This window comes from Podarcis erhardii, assembly GCF_964252035.2.
Source record: "Podarcis erhardii genome assembly, chromosome: 6".
NCBI lineage: Eukaryota > Metazoa > Chordata > Lepidosauria > Squamata > Lacertidae > Podarcis > Podarcis erhardii.
This window is the reverse complement of record NC_138510.1, coordinates 84421165-84439777: the sequence shown is the minus strand read 5'-3', so window position 1 is coordinate 84439777 and position 18613 is coordinate 84421165. Positions and strand designations below refer to the sequence as shown.

At 43.5% G+C, this 18613-nt stretch overlaps 1 long non-coding RNA gene across 2 annotated transcripts in view; it reads right to left on the bottom strand.

Annotated features, from left to right (window-relative positions):
- Positions 1-11537, bottom strand: part of LOC309344013 — a 33882-nt gene extending 22345 nt beyond the window's left edge. Inside the window, exons 1-2 of one of the 2 annotated variants that reach the window (XR_014157527.1) lie at positions 11237-11537; positions 9584-9680 (exon numbers count right to left, since the gene is read on the bottom strand). This is a non-coding gene — a long non-coding RNA (uncharacterized lncRNA). The other variant, XR_014157528.1, reaches the window with a different exon arrangement.
- Positions 11538-18613: the final 7076 nt, after the last annotated feature.

Below are 18613 nucleotides of genomic sequence, written 5' to 3'. Positions count from 1 at the left end.
CTTTATCTCCCTGGCAGTATCCCAACAATTGGACCCAAAGGCAACCTCAGCTTCCTCTGATGGGGCTGAGAGTGAAGCACCTGCAGGCAATGGGTCCTCCATCACCTCAGGAGCCAGAGCAGACTCAGCTGATGCCTGCACTTGAGGATCCAGCACAGGTGAGGACCCTTCAGGCTCATGCCACAGCCCTGGCTCAGCTGGTTCTGGAGGCGGGGAATCCTGTGCAGGCTGGGATCCCTCAGGTTCAGCATCCGAGTCCAAATCTCAGGCCATCACAGTATGTTCAGCCTGGAAAAGAGGAGTCTGAGAGGAGATCCAATAGCCATCTTCAAATATCTTAAGGGCTGTCACATGGAAGAGGGAGGATGCTTATTTTCTCCTGCTCTGGAGGGTAGGACTCAAACCAATGACTTCAAGTTACAAGAAAGGAGATTCCAACTAAACATTTGTAGAAAAAACTTTCTGACAGTAAGAGCTGTTTGGCAGTCGAACAGACTCCCACGAGAGGTGGCTGGCCATCTGTCAGGGATGCTTTCACTGAGATTTCTCCATTGCAGGGGGTTGGACTAGATGACCCTTGGGTCCCTTCCAGCTGTACGATTCTAGGAATCTGATGCATCTAACCTAACTTATTTCAAAGGGTTGTTATGGGGATTAAATGATGATGAGGAGGAGAACCATGGATGCCATCTTGCACTCTTGGAGAGAAAGTTGGGCAAAAAAAAATGTAATAAAAGAGCTTGATAGAAGAGGTGCCTTATATATATTTCATTTATGATTTTCAGTTTTATACAAACCATGCATCAAAAAGAAACTGCAGTCTCTGTTGTGCCTCATTCCTTTTTTAATTTTTTATGATTTTCAATTTTATACATTTCAATAATTTTACAATCATCTTAACATTTCAAAACTTAACTTCCTTCCCCCTTTCTGCAATTCCTTAAATTTGTTTTTTTATATTTTCTGCATATCCAAATTAACTTTATTTGCTCATTTATTCAGCTACTTTAAATACTCTTATAAAACTGCAGGTTGTTACAATAATCCTGCCAATCTTCTTATCTGTTTACAGTTTATTTCTAAATATTCAATAAACTATTTGCATACATGAATAAATTTCTACACAATTTAGGTAGTTCTGTATCATAGCTTTCTTAAATAATTGGTTCAAATGATGTAAAATTGCCTGATAATTTCTTAAATTCTTTGAATTGATACTGTCCTCTCTTGTTTTAATAAAAAATATATAAAATGTTTGTTATCTAGATTTTTTATTTTTCCGATAAGATTTGCCATTTCTGCATATTCCATAAGTTTTTGTATCCATTCTTCTTTCGCTGGGACTTCTTCTTCTTCTTTCCATTAACACGACCAAAGACTAGCATATTTGTAATACAACTTTCGTTAGAATAGAAGAAAAAAAATTTAATTGGGGGAAGGGGAACTGGGCCTTGGTGGGGAGAGCTCAGCTTGAGCTGCTGGCCTCACTGTTGCCGCTGCCTGGAAGAGAAAAGAAGAGAAAAGATTCTTAATATTTTCATTTATTATTACTGCAAGGATCTCCAAGTGGCCCACATTATTCTCCCTTCCTCATCCAATCCCTAAACTCTTCTTAAATCAGGGAGCTGCCTCCCCCCCCCCCCCAGCCAGCCAGATTCTCTCTGGCCTCCCTGTTCTTCGTGAACAAAGATCAAGACTCACCACTGGTGGAAGCACTCGTGGCATCCATCCCCTGGTTCCTTGGTCTCACATAAATCGTTCTTAATTTTATCCTCCTCCCATCTACGATGACGCTTTCTTCCCTCATACAGTCCAGGGGATGGATTTTGATCGAGTGGCAACAGGAGGCCAGCAGCTCTCTCATCCTGCACAGACTGGAACATCTGGTGGCTTCCATCCCCTGGTCCCTCGGTCTCACATAAATCCTCTGAACTCTAATCTTTCTTCCATCAACCATCACAGTATCCTCCTCCAAATGGTCCAGGGGATGGATTTTGATGGCACGGCAACAGGAGGCCAGCAGCTCTCTCATCCTGTGCAGACAGCGGGATCTAGGGAAGAAAAGGAAGAAGGTCACAAAATGGATTATAGTTATTTCCTCGATACTCTCTATCTCTGCACTGCAAGCCATTTCCCTCAAAGCATCTAAGGGGGCCCTGAGGACAATCTTTAAAAATAATTCTAACCATGACCTGGTTCCCTATGTTTCTAAAACTTAAGGGATAGCAAAAGAAACAGACTTTGGAAAGAATAAGAGATCCAACTTACAAGTAGGATGAAGAAATCTTCATTTTTTTCAGCAAACACAATTCACCCAAACCAACTTGTTTCTCACTCAATAACCTCAAATAGTTGCTCTACCCAAAGTTCTCAGCCAATAAATCAGAAGGGGACGTGTCACAATAGAAGACACGGTTACTTTAGCTACCTTGCTGAACAATGGGCATTGTTCCACTTAATATTTATTTTTCAAATATATCTTTCAGTGGGTTAAGTGGTTTTATTCAATTTATTTAGAAAAGATCTAGAGCTGTCTTCATCCAGCATGGTGCATTTCTGGACAGGACAAGAAACACCTTGCAAACACACACACACTTTTCAACATGGAGGGGTCACCAAGGGAAAACACTTCTGGCCTAGATGACGGCTGCTGTTTCTCACTTAATAGTTAAAAATAACACCACTCAAACCCTGTAGTAATCTGTCCAGTCTTATGATGGACAGGAGCAGGCCTTCACCCTTAGACCTCCTCATCTCCCTGTTTCTTTCAGTTTCTGACCAGTGTGTTCTGCCAATAAACAGCTTTCCTTAGGTTGCAAGGAAGTGAAATGTTATGCGTTTGTGACTCCCCTTTGCCATAAGTTCCTGGGTGCCAGGCACTGAACCCCTGGACACTGAATATCTGGGGATTTGATCTAAGCCTTGTTTAAAGGAACCCCAAGCTCTAGATTTGATTATTGGTTATTAAAAACTGGTTAAAACCCTTTTATTTCATTTACAAAAGTCTGACATGTGATTATGATAAAGGTTTATAGACAATGGGTGACACATATATTGATCCTTCTTGTTTTTATTTGTCTACTTTAATGTATTATTTATCTATAGTAATCAGTAAGGAGTTGGGGTGGGAAGCAGTTTTGAATATGAAACTGGTGGATGACTGTCATTAATCCAGATCCATTTCATAGAATCATAAAATATTAGAGTTGTAAGGAACCCAAGGGTCATCTAGTCCCACAAGAAGTAGTGGACTCTCCTTCCTTGGAGGTTTTAAACAGAGGTTGGATGACCATCTGTCATGGAGGCTTTTGCTGAGATTCCTGCATTGCAGGGGGTTGGACTAGATGACCCTTGGGTTCCTTCCAGCTCAAAGATTCTGTGATTCTATGAAGTTGAGCTGAATTAATGACAGCCATCCACCAGTTTCATATTCAAAACTGCTTCCCACCCAACCCCTTACCGATTACTAAACATAAATTATACATTGGACATATAATAAGTTACAAAAAAGATCAATAAATGTGTCACCCATTGTCTATAAACCTTTATCATAATCACGTCAGATTTTCTTTTGTGAATGAAATACAATGGTTTCAACCAGTTTTTAATAGCCAATAATCAAATGTAGAGCTTCGGGTACATTTAAACAAGGCACAGATCAACTCCCCAGATGTTCAGTGTCCAGGGGTTCAATGCCTGGCACCCAGAAACTCATAACATTTCACTTCCTTAAGGGGAACAATTCATATTGTTAAGCAAGGTAACTAAAGTAATGGTGTCATGTGCTCCATTGTTACAGGTCCCCTGCTGAGTGACTTGGCTGAGGAATCTGGGAAGAGCAACTATTTGAGGACAGTTGCTCAGAAGAAAAGAGGTTTTTCAGAAAATGCAATTGACACAAATAATGAAGATTTCTTCATCCAGCTTATAAGTAGGATCTCTTACTCTTTCCACAGTCTGTTTCTGTTGATATCCGTTAAGAGTTAGAAATATAGGGAATCAGGTCATGGTTAGATTAATTTTTAAAAATTGTCCTCAGAGCCACCTTAGATGCTTTGGGGGAAATATCTAGAACCCATTCCCTGATTATTTTCCCTCTTCTTCCCTAGATTTTGACGTCTCCAAAGACTCTGTGGGCTGCTAGTCTCCTGCTGCTGAATTTGGAAAATCCATCCCTTGGTCTGTGAACAGTGGGAGGAGGTTGAATGTAATCAAAACGGGAAGCTGGAGGTGGTAAAAATAAGACAAATATATGTAAGACCATATGACCAGGGGGTGGATGCCACCAGTGCTTCTACCAATGGAGAGTGTTGATCTTTGTTCATGAAGAACAGGGAGGCCAGAGAGAATCTGGATCTTGGAGTGGGGGGCAGGCAGTTCCCTGATTCAAGAAGAGTTCAGGGGATGGGATGAGGAAGGGAGGAAGGGAGAATAATGTAAGCCACCTTGAGATCATGGCAATGCACACACTTTTTAGACATGCATCATTTCATGACACAGTAATTCAGTTTTACTACCATAAAGGTGACGGTAAAGGGACCCCTATCCATTAGGTCCAGTCGCGGACAACTCTGGTTGTGGCACTCATCTCACCTTACTGGCCGAGTACAGCTTCTGGGTCATGTGGCCAGCATGACTAAGCCGCTTCTGGCGAACCAGAGCAGTGCATGGAAATGCCGTTTACCTTTCCGCCAGAGCAGTTCCTATTTATCTACTTGCACTTTGACGTGCTTTCAAACTGCTAGGTTGGCAGGCGCAGGGACCGAGCAACGGGAGCTCACCCCATCACGGGGATTCGAACTGCCGACCTTCCAATCGGCAAGCCCTAGGCTCTGTGGTTTAGACCACAGCGCCTTTTCCAGCCTCAGGAGGAGTAAAGGGAGCATTCATGCAACACATTCATGCGCTGCAGCCAATACATTAACATGTCACGACACACAGTTGGGAAAGCTCTGCTCTAACCACTACACAACACGGCTCTCTTGATCCAAAGAAAGAAACATAAGAATAGCATTCTCTCTATTGTTGTTAGGTGGATCAATTGAACCAAGTGGTAGCAAGGAAAATAGAACATGTACAAACACCCCCACACCCCCACACACACACCCCACACTCCTGCAAACAAAGGATGGAGGGGGAAGAGTGCATTTGTTGCCAGGGGGGTTGGGATCAGCTTTGTTGAGTGACCTAGCAAAGTCTCTCCGTTTCTGAGTGCAAAGCTGAGTGGATATGATTTCCGCACTGCACACACTTCCGCAAGGCACTCTCCTGCAAATGGGATGCTGCTGCAGCTCAGAAGATGCCCTTATCTCGAAAAGCCAAAAGTGTAGAATACAACAAGGCAGAGGAAGAAGAGGAACAACTTCAGAACGATGTGACTAAGTGTCAGAGGCAGCCACAATAAAAGGAGGGGGGGGAGAGAGAGGCAAGACAGTTGTGATGGAGACTGAAAAGGAACATTGGCAAATCCGACTTTCTCTTTCACAGGTAGGAGAATGGCTTTGAAAAAAAGCCGAACTTGTGCAGTTCCCATTGTGCTTCTGTGGGCGGGAAGGGGGGCAGGCCAGGTGGACAGAATCCAAAGATGAACAAGCTGCCTGCACACTGTGTAACTGTCCTTTGTGAAGACTTCCAAGAAACTGTCTTAAGAGGAGGAACGAGCGCAGGAAGGAATACTGATGAGGGACCCTGGCCTAATAAAGAGTGGAAGCAGACATTGTAGGCTGCTTACATAAGGGTAGCAGTACTGAGTTCAACAGGATTACTCTGGAGAAAGTGGCTTGACGATAAAGACATCTCTCCACGGAAACTGAGGCATTCAGAGGTTTCTCCCCCTGCCACACTCCACTGTTTTAAACAAACACTTCAGAGTACAATTCCACATGAACCAATTTGATAAGATTAATGGAGTCTGCTTTATTAAGTCTATGGATGGACACTCTGCACCACAGACAAGCTTTTGAGAATTCATTCAGGGCTTAACACAGGGGCTCCAAAGGTGCCAACGTGTATGCCATTAAAAATGACAAAGGAGATAACAATGGTTAGGGTGAAGCTCAGTATATAAAGTTTCAGCCAGTAATATGTTTGCAAACCAGAATCCCTCTCCCCATGCTACTTAAGATAAGCCCTAACCTTTGGCCCTCCAGATGTTTTGGACTACAATTCCCATCATCCCTGACTACTGGTCCTGTTAGCTAGGGATCATGGGAGTTGTAGGCCAAAACATATGGAGGGCCAAAGGTTGGGGATGCCTGCCCTAAGCCAACATGCGGCGAGTGCATGTGGGGGTTCTGTCCCTTGTTGCTGCTGTCACCGTTTCTGAAGCAAGTGATGATGGCCTTTGAAGAAGCTGCAGTCTCCCTCAGAGTGAGGCATTCTGGGTAAGATAGCTGAGAGAGCCCCCTGTGATGCCTTAGCAATTAAAATGCTATAGATTTAGAAAGTAAGCTTAACACTACTAAGTTAGTCAGTGATTTCAACTCCCCACCTCCCTTAAATTTAAACTAGTGGTTGTGGAAACCGACAGTGCCACAGGCACTCTCACGAGCACGTTGTTCTGAGGAAGCACTCCCTTGGCTTTTGCTAGAGTGAGGCCTGGAGGAAGGGGTAGTGGCCCTGGTGGTGGCAGCAGAAGCAACACACTCATGGAAAAAATGAGCAGTGCAACCGGAAAACAATTTCCTGCATCTGGGAAAAATCGGCTTGGACCTGTCTCATTGTTCCATTCACAGTAGCACATGTTAGAAGGAAAGCGAAAAACCTGATATTCACATCCCTGTAATAAGCTTGGCTGGACTGGTCTTGTTCAGGCTGTGAGGGCTCCAAAATCCTCTTTGCTAAGGTGGCGAGCCCATGCAAACAATTATCATTTATGATGATTCAATCGCCCAATTTACACAGAAGTGACCCGAAAATGTCACAAAAACATCACAAAAAAGGGGTGGAACAGGGTGTTTGAAGGTTGTCTCAATGGCTCTTGCAGTACCTCAGAACATAACCCCGTGTAAATTGGGGGGTGGGAGTGGTTGCTTGTTCTTTGTGTTGAGAATATTTGAGTATTTTCTCCTGTTTTGAAACCGCTTTCATTTGATAGAAGACTTATTAAACTCACTGTAACCTTTCAGAATATAATAGGGGCAAAGCAGTACTGCCCACAGTAAGATTAATCACTGACAGCAAGGGAAATGGGGAACATATTTCCTCATCTGCAACCTCTGCCCTGGCAGCAGACCTGGTTTCAGCATCAAAGGGGAATGTCGGGTATGGCTTTGTCCCACTTTGCCATTCTAGTGAAAACGTGGCCTTTCCTTACTTCCCATCTGTGACAGACACTCTCTGCAGGGTAGTTTATTAATTATCCCTAAATATAAATAGAAATCAGCAGGTGTGTGAGTTTCTAGAAATGGCACTTTAATTGAATTGCCGAGCTATGATTGCAGTGGACCATCAGTCGTTACACATGCATGCTCAAAATAAAAACACAAATAAATGTTCCCATACCCCACCCTACATTCTTTTAGATTGGTTTTATCGCACGGGTCCTTTTGCATTTCTTTTTTTAAAAGACTTACTGTAAAATGGGGATTTTACTGCATGTTTGTCACTCAAGTGGATGATGGCAATTCTAGTAAAGGTAAAGGACCCATGGATGGTTAAGTCCAGTCAAAGGTGACTATGGGGTTGGTCTCATCTCGCATTCAGGCTGAGGGAGCTGCCGTTTGTCCACAGACAGCTTTTTGGGTCAAGTGGCCAGCTTCTGGTGTAATGGGACTCTGTGACGGAAACCAGAGCACATGGAAATGCCATTTACCTTCCCGTCACAGCGGTATCTATTTATCTGCTTGCACTGGCGTGCTTTCGAACTGCTAGGTTGGCAGGAGCTGGGACAGAGCAATGGGAGCTCACCCCGACATGGGGATTCGAACTGCCGACCTTCTGATTGGCAAGCCCAAGAGGCTCAGTGGTTTAGACCACAGTGCCACTTGTGCTTCTATATGAGCTCTACTTTTAGCCCCATGAGGCAGTGGTTATTTTGGAATCCCAAAAATTCAGAAGTCCAACTTGATGCTGGGCAATGCATTTGAGGAGGATTCTAAAATGGCTGTCTCCTCAAAAGGATGTCGAGTGGTTCCCATAGAGAAGTACTTGCTTGGGTAAGGATGTGGGAGGGGGAAGGGGTGACGGGGGAAAGAAAACAGAGCAAAGGATAAGAGTAACTGGCGGGGAAGGGAGGAGAAGCTAGCAAGGAGGAAGGAAAGCATCAGACAGGGATCAGGGAAAAAGGAGAAGTAAACAATTTATTAGTGTGTCTTAGGGTGATATTGAGAGAGGAGGGTAGCCATATTCTGAATGGTCTTATCCCCACACGGTATAGATTTTAATGCTTTAATTTCCAACATACCCCAAGTCGTGAGCTACATTCAGGTCCATAATCATGAGACAGAAGAATGGAAGCTGCTCTTCACAAACACTGAAATGAATCTACAGTTTTCTTCAAAACACTGATGCCCCATGTTCATATGGTGGCAGCAGCAATGAAAGGGAATGAGGGAATATGTATTCAGCAGCTGTAGAAAGACAACAATCTTCCACCCAATGAAAGAAATTCATAATTTTCACTGGGGGAAAGGCAAGGAAACCCCAACCTAGTGCAAACCTGGTTGGGAGGGGAGGAATGGTTTCCAACCCTAGTCCACCAGTGACCCAAATAGCTCAGTGAAGGCTAACTTAAGGGTGGGTGGGAAGCAAAATGCTCCTGAACTCCAGTGTGGGAAGCTTCTACTCCCTCCCTCTCCCATGGGGATCCATGGAGATCATGACATGTGCAAAAACTCTTGACCACCATTGCTCCTCACCAGCCATGGGCAAAGGGGTTCCAGGACCTAATTTGGCCTAGAATGCAGCTTCTTTGGGGGGGTTAAGGTTACCAGATTTTTTCCAATGAATCCGGGGACACTTTTCAACTTCCTACTAAAGAAGATGGATTTTGTCAGGGGACTGATTTGTAAATCCAGGGTCTGTCCCCAGGAAACAGGGACATCTGGTAACCTTAGGTTAACTGGGATTATGTTACAGTAGAAGAGACTGCATGTGCCATCAGAACCTTGTGTGTCATTTCATGCAAGACTTCTGCAAAAAAAAAAAAAAAAGCATAGAAAGCTTATTGCCAAAGAGAGAAGCTGCTGTTCGTTTTTAAAGGTGGCTTTCCTCATATCTTTGGTGGTATGAACTCCTGCTTTGGAAAAGCATGCATGCAAACTCTTTTACATACTTATAGGTCATCTATGAATCTTTGCTGGCACCATGTTCGTTGCCAGTTTTCTCAGGAAGTTGTTCCTATGAAAGGGTGGCTTTACTTTTGGGAATCAGGAAACTTTTTCTTTCTTTCCCAATGTAAGCATTTTTGTGTGTGTGTGTGTGTGTGTGTGTGTGTGTTTGGGGGGGAATCATTGTGGAGGAGAAAAAGTAGATTGTTTAGCAGTCTAGGCTAACCTACATTTCTTTCTCTGTCATTTCTATAACTCTTTACCAGACAGCCATCAATTTTTCATTCAAATTATTTCAGATATTTGCGACTAACCTACATTTGTGCAGTTCTGGCAGCTCTGGATTAAACTTGTCTCTGGAGAAGATATGTATATCAAATGTGCAACATAATTCTCATGCAAACGTCTTATCTGAAAATGAATGGTCAGGAAAGAAATATATGTTTTTTTTCAAAGATTATCACAAAATTGTTCTATTGCATAATTTTAAAAATGTGCCATGGAACCAGGGGGTAGGGGGGAAAAGCTGGGATTTGTTCTTTCAAATCCAGTAGCAACATGATCATAGCTTGTGCTCTCCACCCACTTGTTTTAAAATAGCACAATGCTGAATTCCACCCCTTTACTACAAGCATTTCAACATAAATTAACATGAATGTTATACTTCAGCAGATGAACACACAGGGCCATTTCCTGTATAGAATATGCATTTCCGGAATAAAATGCGCAATTAAAAGAAGGATTTATAAGTGGTTCAGTGGCAGTACAGTGAGCAAAGGAAAATGTCTGTAAAAAGTTTGATTTCCCCACAGGAATCCATATAATCCAGGACACCGAGCAAAATTTTGAGTGCTAAGTGGTCCCTCCCTGATGCTTGAGTAAAGAGAATGCGAGAGGACGGCAAGCTTGCACTGAAAACCTCATGGAGCAACATCTTGAGAGGGGTGTTTTTAGCTCCCCCCACCCACCCTTTGCTTTGGAAGCCTTGTAACAAACTGCTGAAGGAGAGGGCAATAGGAAACATCAAGGGAGGGGTGTTTCTAGGACTAAAAAGAAATTCCCTTGTTATTTTTGCATGCTTTTTTTTGTTGTTGGGTGCTGCATGCTTTTTAAGTACAGTGGTACCTCGGGTTACAGACGCTTCAGGTTACAGATGCTTCAGGTTACAGACTCCACTAACCCAGAAATAGTACCTCAGGTTAAGAACTTTGCTTCAGGAGGAGTACAGAAATTGGGTGGCGGCGGTGCGGCGGCAGCAGGAGGCCCCATTAGCTAAAGTGATACCTCAGGTTAAGAACAGTTTCAGGTTAAGAACGGACCTCCAGAACTAATTAAGTTCTTAACTCAAGGTACCACTGTAATCTTGTTATATTTATAGTATTGGAATGTACCATATTTTTCCGTGTATAACACACACCCATGTATAAGACACCCCCTTTTTTGGGAGACTCAAATTTAAGAAAATAGGGAGATATGGTCCAGAGTTGTTGATTTTTTTGGGGGGGGGGGGGACGGAATGCAGAAAATCACTAACCTGGATGACAAACGCTCAGAATTGCTCGTCGCAGAAGCCAACTGCCGTCTGCCTGCTTGCCAACAGCAGCTGGAATTCGAACGCCCAACTGCCACAGCAGCACCCAATCCATGGCAGCCCTTGCCGCAGCAACCAATCACCCATCAAATCACCCCTGACAAGCTGCGGCTCAGAGCTGCAACCAATCACCCTCCCCCACAACGCACTGCCCTTGTATAAGATGAATCCCGTTTATTAACATTATTTTCGAGTAAAAAACCCCCTAGTCTTATACATGGAAAAGTACGGTAATTTTTTGGGATGATCCATTTCCAGTTGATTTGCAATGCTATTGGCAGTGGGGAGGACTGCAGGGCCTGCTCCCTTTCAAGGCCTTCACCAGCTGGCCTAGTGGGTGGGGCCCAGGCCCTCACCCTTCCAGGTACTTACTTACCCCGGGAAGCCAAGGAACCATCTGCTGCAGAGAGGACTGCAGGACCCATTGCATGGGGCTGAACTCACTGGAGTGAACTCCTGGGGAAGTGATGGGGGTGTTCTGCTGTTGCTTCCCTGCTCCAACTGCCCATGTGTTTTGAAATGTTCTTACGCAGTTGGTGACATTTTTTTGCTCTGTTCCTGGTGGGTTGGATGTTTGCTGGGATTGGTTTAGTTTTTGTCAGGAATGAGCCAGCTCCTAGTGAAACTCCACAGCCAGCTGCAGAACAGAGAGAGTTAGATCTGCAGCTGGCTGAACAGTGCCCAGTGCCCAGTGCAACTGCCACGGGCTTTGGAATGCCGGTTGCCGAGCAAATGACAGAGAGTGGGCTGGAATGCAGCCAAAGCTCTCTGGAAGATCAATTAGGCACGAACAGCAAGGAGATAGTCTGTCAGAACCAAATCAGGTTGGAGTTAAGCCAATAAGTCCCAAAAGCCGGCGAATGGGGGGGGGGGTGTTGCTAGACAGGAAGAAAAACCAAATACGTAAGAGTCGTAAGTTGAATATCTTCTGTAGATCCCAGAATGACTTTTTAGAAGGGTCATCTGAGTAATGATGCTGGATGCTTTGTTTAAGCCATCTGGAGCTACCCGTTGTTTTTGACAATAATGCTTCTTTTTAATTACCTACACCAGGCATGTACAACAGGACGATCACAATTTAGTGGTCGATCGTGGGGATGTAGCAGGTTGATCATGGGGTGTTCTGTGGTGATCCCCAAAAGAAGCTTTTGTTTTTTGCACCTCCTTTCAAAAAAAAAAAAAAAAAAAAGCTAACAAAAGCTCAACAGCTCTGGGCAATAACAATGGGTAGATCACTGCCAATTTTTTAATACTGGGTGTAGATCGCAGTCTCTTGGGAGTTTTATGTGCCTGACCTACGCTTACTGTGTTATCAAGCTGAGAACCTGGACTCCTGACAGTTTTGGTATAATTGTATTTCCCCCCCATCTGTTTTATTGCCTATTGTATTGTTTATACTTTGTTCTCAAGGGGAGAGGGTAAGGGCTGCCTGGCAGTAGGGCCCAGCCAACAGAATGTCTGGGGCAGGTTCCACAGTGGGGGGGGGGGGGGATGCACTGGGACACCTGATCTCAGTGATCACAGGCTGGACGAGGAGTTACGCTAAGACCAGACCATGTCATAACCAAGAAGGCAGGTTTAGTCGTTGTTTGAAGACTATCCCTGCCTCTGGGTCTGGTTTTGACCGGAAAGATACTGGAATCAACAAGAGAGTCCCACAGGACCTCAAGGTGCTGCTGTGCAATGCCGCATCAATTATTCATAAGATCACTGCCATCCATGACTTGATCGTGGATGGAGGACTTGATCTGACATGTGTAACAGAGACTTGGTTGGATGAAGCAGATGGGCTGGATCTTGCCGCTGCTTGTCCACCAGGTTTCTCTTACGCACAGCAACCCTGGTCATAAACCCCCATCGTTTAGCCCAGACACTAAGGTACAGAGGTGAGGGCCTTCTGGCCGTTCCCTCCCTGTGAGAAGTGAGGTTACAGGGAACCAGGCAGAGGGCCTTCCCAGTGGTGGTGCCCCCCTGTGGAATGCTCTCCCATCAGATGTCAAGGAAATAAACAACTACCCAACTTTTAGGAGACATCTGAAGGCAGCCCTCTTTGGAGAAGTTTTTAATGATTGATTCTATGAATATTCTGTTGGGAAACCCAGCCAGATGGGTGGGGTATAATAAATGATGACGATGTTTTAATACATCCCTGTTTCTTTGTTGTAAGCTGCTTTGAGCATGATATCTTTGTAGAAAAGCAGCCTACAAAGAAAATGAATGAAGGAATGAAATCAAGCCACCCAGATAGGTTGCAATCCTAACAAGACTTACCTTGGCACTCTTTAATTCAGTGGGACTGACAGCTAAGTAGACATTTTTAGGATTACAGCCATGGATGGCTTTGTGATGGTCCATTAACTCCTTCATTCACTTTGCCTGTAGGGCATCACAGGACTCTGTTGTTTTTGGTAACAAAGACTAACAAGGCCTGCAAACTGCAAATTTATGAACTGGAAAAGGAAACACACAAGCAAGGTAACTGATCTGTAAATATTTGTTGACAACTGAGAAATATGTGTGCATTGGGCACTATGTTACATAAAAAATAGGTATATTTCCACATCGGTGGATGTTGAAATGGAACAAAAGCTTGTGCAAAATAATACAATTGCAGCAGAACCAAAAGTACTGGATGCAAACGATAGTTAGAATGGATTGGGGCAAGTTTGTACAGTGGTACCTTGGGTTAAGTACTTAATTCGTTCCCGAGGTCCATACTTAACCTGAAACTGTTCTTAACCTGAAGCACCACTTTAGCTAATGGGGCCTCCAGCTGCCGCTGTGCTGCCGGAACACGATTTCTGTTCTCATCCTGAAGCAAAGTTCTTAACCTGAAGCACTATTTCTGGGTTAGCGGAGTCTGTAACCTGAAGCGTATGTAACCTGAAGCATATGTAACCCGAGGTACCACTGTGCATTCCTAGTTTGAACCAGAGATACACACTTTTTTCCTCCCACTCTTAGTCATCAGGTGACACCTCACACGAACCTCTGAGCTTTCCATTGCACAGACATTCATTGAGGGCAAACAGATTAAAAATGTTAAACATATTCACTTCCTAACAATTTCACCAAAGAAGTCCATGGGACTTACCTTATTTTATCCTCTCAGTAGCCCTGTGAGGTAGGCTAGAACAAGGGAGACTGGCTGGCTCAAAGTCACCAGATAAACTCGTGAGTGATTGAAAAATTGCGTCCCAGTCTCTCCAGCACTCTTTCGCTCCATTCACTTTGGGTGGCAGAAAAGAAAAGTAAGGTGCTCTGCCAGGAAATAAAAGATTTTCTATCTCTTTTAACATCACAGGTAAAGCCAGGACCCAAGAACCACACTGAAATGCTTTCTGAAATCATCCTCATTGTGCAAGATTTTCTCTTCTTGTCTCAAAAGCAGGTGGTTGTGGAGGAAGACAGTCAACCTCCCATTCCATCCAAGTCTCCTGCTGTGATTAGAAACTCAAATCATTTTTCTTCTTCTCTTGTAAAAAAAGGAAGAAAAAAGTTCCAGGTGTAGAAATATTACTTTTGGTGCGTTGATTACTATGACAACCCTTCAGAGATTTGTATCTATCTTTACTTCTGAGGTTTTGCTCTCACTGAAAAGAAGAATTACCTGGGTTGGATCCTGATGGCCATTTATTTTTAATCATTTTCTTTGGATACCCTCCTGACAGAAAAAAGGAAATCTGCCTGCATGCATCCAGATTTATTTTTTTAAAAGTCTCTTGCAACAAATTCTGTACTTCACATTCTCTGCTAGTCTTTTAAAAAGGAAAAGGAGCTCCCCACCTTGCAAGAATTGAGGGGAAATTGTTTTAAGAAGTCTAACGAACAAACAGGGATATCAGACAAGAGCTGAGGATTAAGAGACAGGCAGAAGAATTTCATTCCAATAGATGGGCATTGGTCTTTTCAAAGCTTAGTTGTGAGGCTGGACCATGTAACTTTTTCAGATGTTAAATGATGAAGAAAATTAAGCACAACAAAGCATCAAACATTAAAAACTTCCCTATACAGGGCTGCCTTCAGATATCTTCTAAAAGTCAGGTAATTGTTTATTTCTTTGACATCTGATGGGAGGGTGTTCCACAAGGCAAGAAGGCCCCTTTGCTTGGTTCCCTGTAACTTCACTTCTCGCAATGACGGAACCGCCAGAAAGCCCTTGAAGCTGGAACTCAGTGTCCAGGCTGAACCCATTCCCTAGATTGCTGACTCCCTGTTTCCTCTGCTTGTAATTGATGTAGAGAATCCAAATGCTGCAACACTGAGGTAAAGTTGTTGTAAGTAAAAGGAGATATATTGCCATAAAGACATACTGCTGGAGGGGGCGGGGCAGTACTAAGCCTATAATAGTTGAAGCCTGTTCCACCATTTGGTTTTCTGTAGAATGTTTCCTTTCAGCAGGAAAATAGCTCAAATGGTGTTCGGTTGTGATTTGTGTTGCATGTGATATAAGTGAATGGGACACAAAGGCAGTCTTTCACTTTTATGTGTGCGTTATGTGATTTGTTTGTTTGTGCTAGAGTACTTTGTGCCCACAGCTAATGGATTCTCTTGACTCACCTGGGTTGCATAAAGAAAATTAATAGGACTACAGAATATGAGGGAGAGGAGTTGGGGCAACTTTCATTTTCCACAGTTAACATTTCTGTTCTTCCTACATTGTTTTAACTTATTTGACTGAAGACGGAAAGTTCACTGGTGATGAAGGAGTCAATTCAGCTGTTACACATCTGGAACCCTCTGAATAGGGCTATAAAACTGCAAATCTTCATATATAAATCTTCTTGTGAATTAAGGATGCTCGAGGAATTCATTCTTTTGAATTCTGATCTGTGCCTCCACTTATTTTGATACTTTCTTAGATCATCCTGGTTCTACACGTCCTAATATTCCATCAGAGATCTTGGCTAGCAACAAAAAGGTAGCCAAACGCAAAGGAAAGCTGTTTAGAAAAGTTCGTTTCAGGAGAAAATTAGTTTAAAGCCCATATTTATATGTGATTTGTGTGTAGACTTGAACAATAAATGGTGATGGGAATTATCTGTGGGATTGAGTGTAGGTATGTTGTAGGTATGTTGTATGTATGTAGGTATGTTGTATGAAATGTATGTTTGTATGTTTGTATGTTGAATTATTTTAACAATAAAAAATTATATTACATTTTTTTTAAAAAAAAAAGAACAGTAAAGAATTATCACACTGATGCAGGAATGGAACAGATTTGTGAGTGAACACGCAGGAAACTGCTATGAACAGGAACCTGACTGATTTACCTGTCTCTGCTGGAAAATACATTTGCTGAACTTTGAAACTGAAATAGTACTGCACTGCTAGGTACCATTGCTTACTCTGAGATTCGGTAATTTATTTCTGCATTCCAAATTTGATACAGCCTAAGCAAGTAGAACAATGGTTTTCAAGCAAATTCTCATCCATTTCTCTTTAGCATTACAAATAGTAGCTTGCATAGCTATTCCTTCGTTCTGTGATGGAGAGGAGAAAGGCAAAGGCTGTCAGAGGAAGCTGGTTACCCTAGGGAAGAATAGCAGGTCTTATTCAAAGTGACCATAAGAGTGCACAAGCACACCAAAATTCAAAAAATTAGGTACTATGCAGGGATGGGCCAGTGCTTCCCAAAATGGGCATTACCGCCACCTTGGAGAGCAGTATTAGCCTCAGTTGCAATTGGGAGGCATTGAAATAAGGAGGGAGTGGAAGCATTAAGAAAAAGGAAACTTTCTGTATCCAGGAAACAATTCCAAGAAACAATTCTGCATCCAGGGCAGCTGTTTACCAGCTCCATCTGGTATGCAGGCTGAGACCCTACCTGCCTGCAGACTGTCTCGCCAGAGTGGAGCCTCCTCAGCTTATCTCCCACTTGGACTACTGCAATGCGCTCTCTGTGGGGCTACTTTTGAAGGTGACCTGCAAATGACAACTAATCCAGAACATGGCAGCTAGACCGGGAGTGGCCGCCGAGACCACATAACACCAGTCTTGAAAGACCTACATTGGCTCCCAGTACGTTTCCAAGCACAATTCAAAGTGTTGGTACTGACCTTTAAAGCCCTAAATGGCCTCGGACCAGTATACCTGAAGGAATGTCTCCACCCCCATCATTCTGCCTGGATGCTGAGGTCCATCTCCAAGTGCCTTCTGGCAGTTCCCTCACTGAGAGAAGTGAGGTTACAGGGAACCAGGCAGAGGGCCTTCTTGGTAGTGGTGCCCGCCCTGTGGAACGCCCTCCCATCAGAAGTCAAAGAGATAAACATCTGCCTGACATTTAGAAGACATCTGAAGGGAAGTTTCTAATGTGTGACATTTTAATGTATATTTAATCTTTGTTGGAAGCTGCACAGAGTGGCTGGGGAAACCCAGCCAGATGAGCGGGGTACAAATAGTAAATTATTATTATTATTATTATTATTATTATTATTATTATTATTATTATTACTTTTGAAAAACCATTTGAACATGTTTTGTCTGTTGTGTAATGATGCTTACCACCCATTTGGGTGCTGTTGCTGGACAGCAACAACGCCTCCCCAGGTTGTGGCAGTCATGCTAGAGGCAAGGGGTTTTCCTGCACTTGGGTGAACTCTGTGTGGAATTTGAATGTTACTATGGTGTCATATTTCTCCTTCATGGATCACTGCCTTGTAGTGGTGAAGTGGTTTGAATAACTCAGACAAGCTATGAGCTATGCTGTGCAGGGCCACCCAAGACGTACAGGTCATAGTGGAGAGTTTTGACTAAACGTGATCCACCTGGAGCAGGAACCAGCAAGCCACTCCAGTATTCCTGCCAAGAAAACTCAATGGAGAAAAACAAAATATGGTCTGAAGCTCGACATAAAAAAAACTAAGATCATGGCCACTGGTCCCATCACCTCCTGGCAAATAGACAGGGAAGAAATGGAAGCAGTGAGAGATTTTACTTTCTTGGGCTCCATGATCACATGGATCAGATGGTGACAGCAGTCATGAAATTAAAAGATGCCTGCTTCTTGGGAGAAAAGCAATGACAAACCTAGACAGCATCTCAAAAAGCAGAGACCATCACCTTGTCGACAAAGGTCCATATAGTTAAAGCTATGATTTCCCCAATAGTGATGTATGAAAGTGAGAGCTGGACCATAAAGAAGGCTGATCGCCAAAGAATTGATGCTTTTGAATTATGGTGCTGGAGGAGACTCAAGGACTGCAAGAAGATCAAACCTATCCATTCTGAAGGAAATCAGCCCTGAGTGCTCACTGGAAGGACAGATCGTGAAGCTGAGGCTCCAATACTTTGGCCACCTCATGAGAAGAGAAGACTCCCTGGAAAAGACCCTGATGTTAGGAAAGATGGAGGGCACAAGGAGAAGGGGACGACAGAGGACGAGATGGTTGGATAGTGTTCTCGAAGCTACCAACATGAGTTTGACCAGACTGAGGGAGGCAGTGGAAGACAGAAGTGCCTGACATGCTCTGGTCCATGGGTCACAAAGAGTTGGACACGACTAAATGACTTAACAACAACAGCAGCAAATGGTGTCATATTTACAACATCATTTCCTTTACTATGTTGTAGGATGTAGGTGGAAATAAAGATGCATAAAGAATGCAAATTGGTCACTGCATGGTGGATTGGTTAAATTCAGATCTACAGATTAGTCTGGGAGGTGTATATCTTTCACCAGGTACTACAAATACATCAGGGTTGGTGCAGTGACATTTCAGGGTCTCTGACCTCTTCCTTTTTCTTCCTTTGG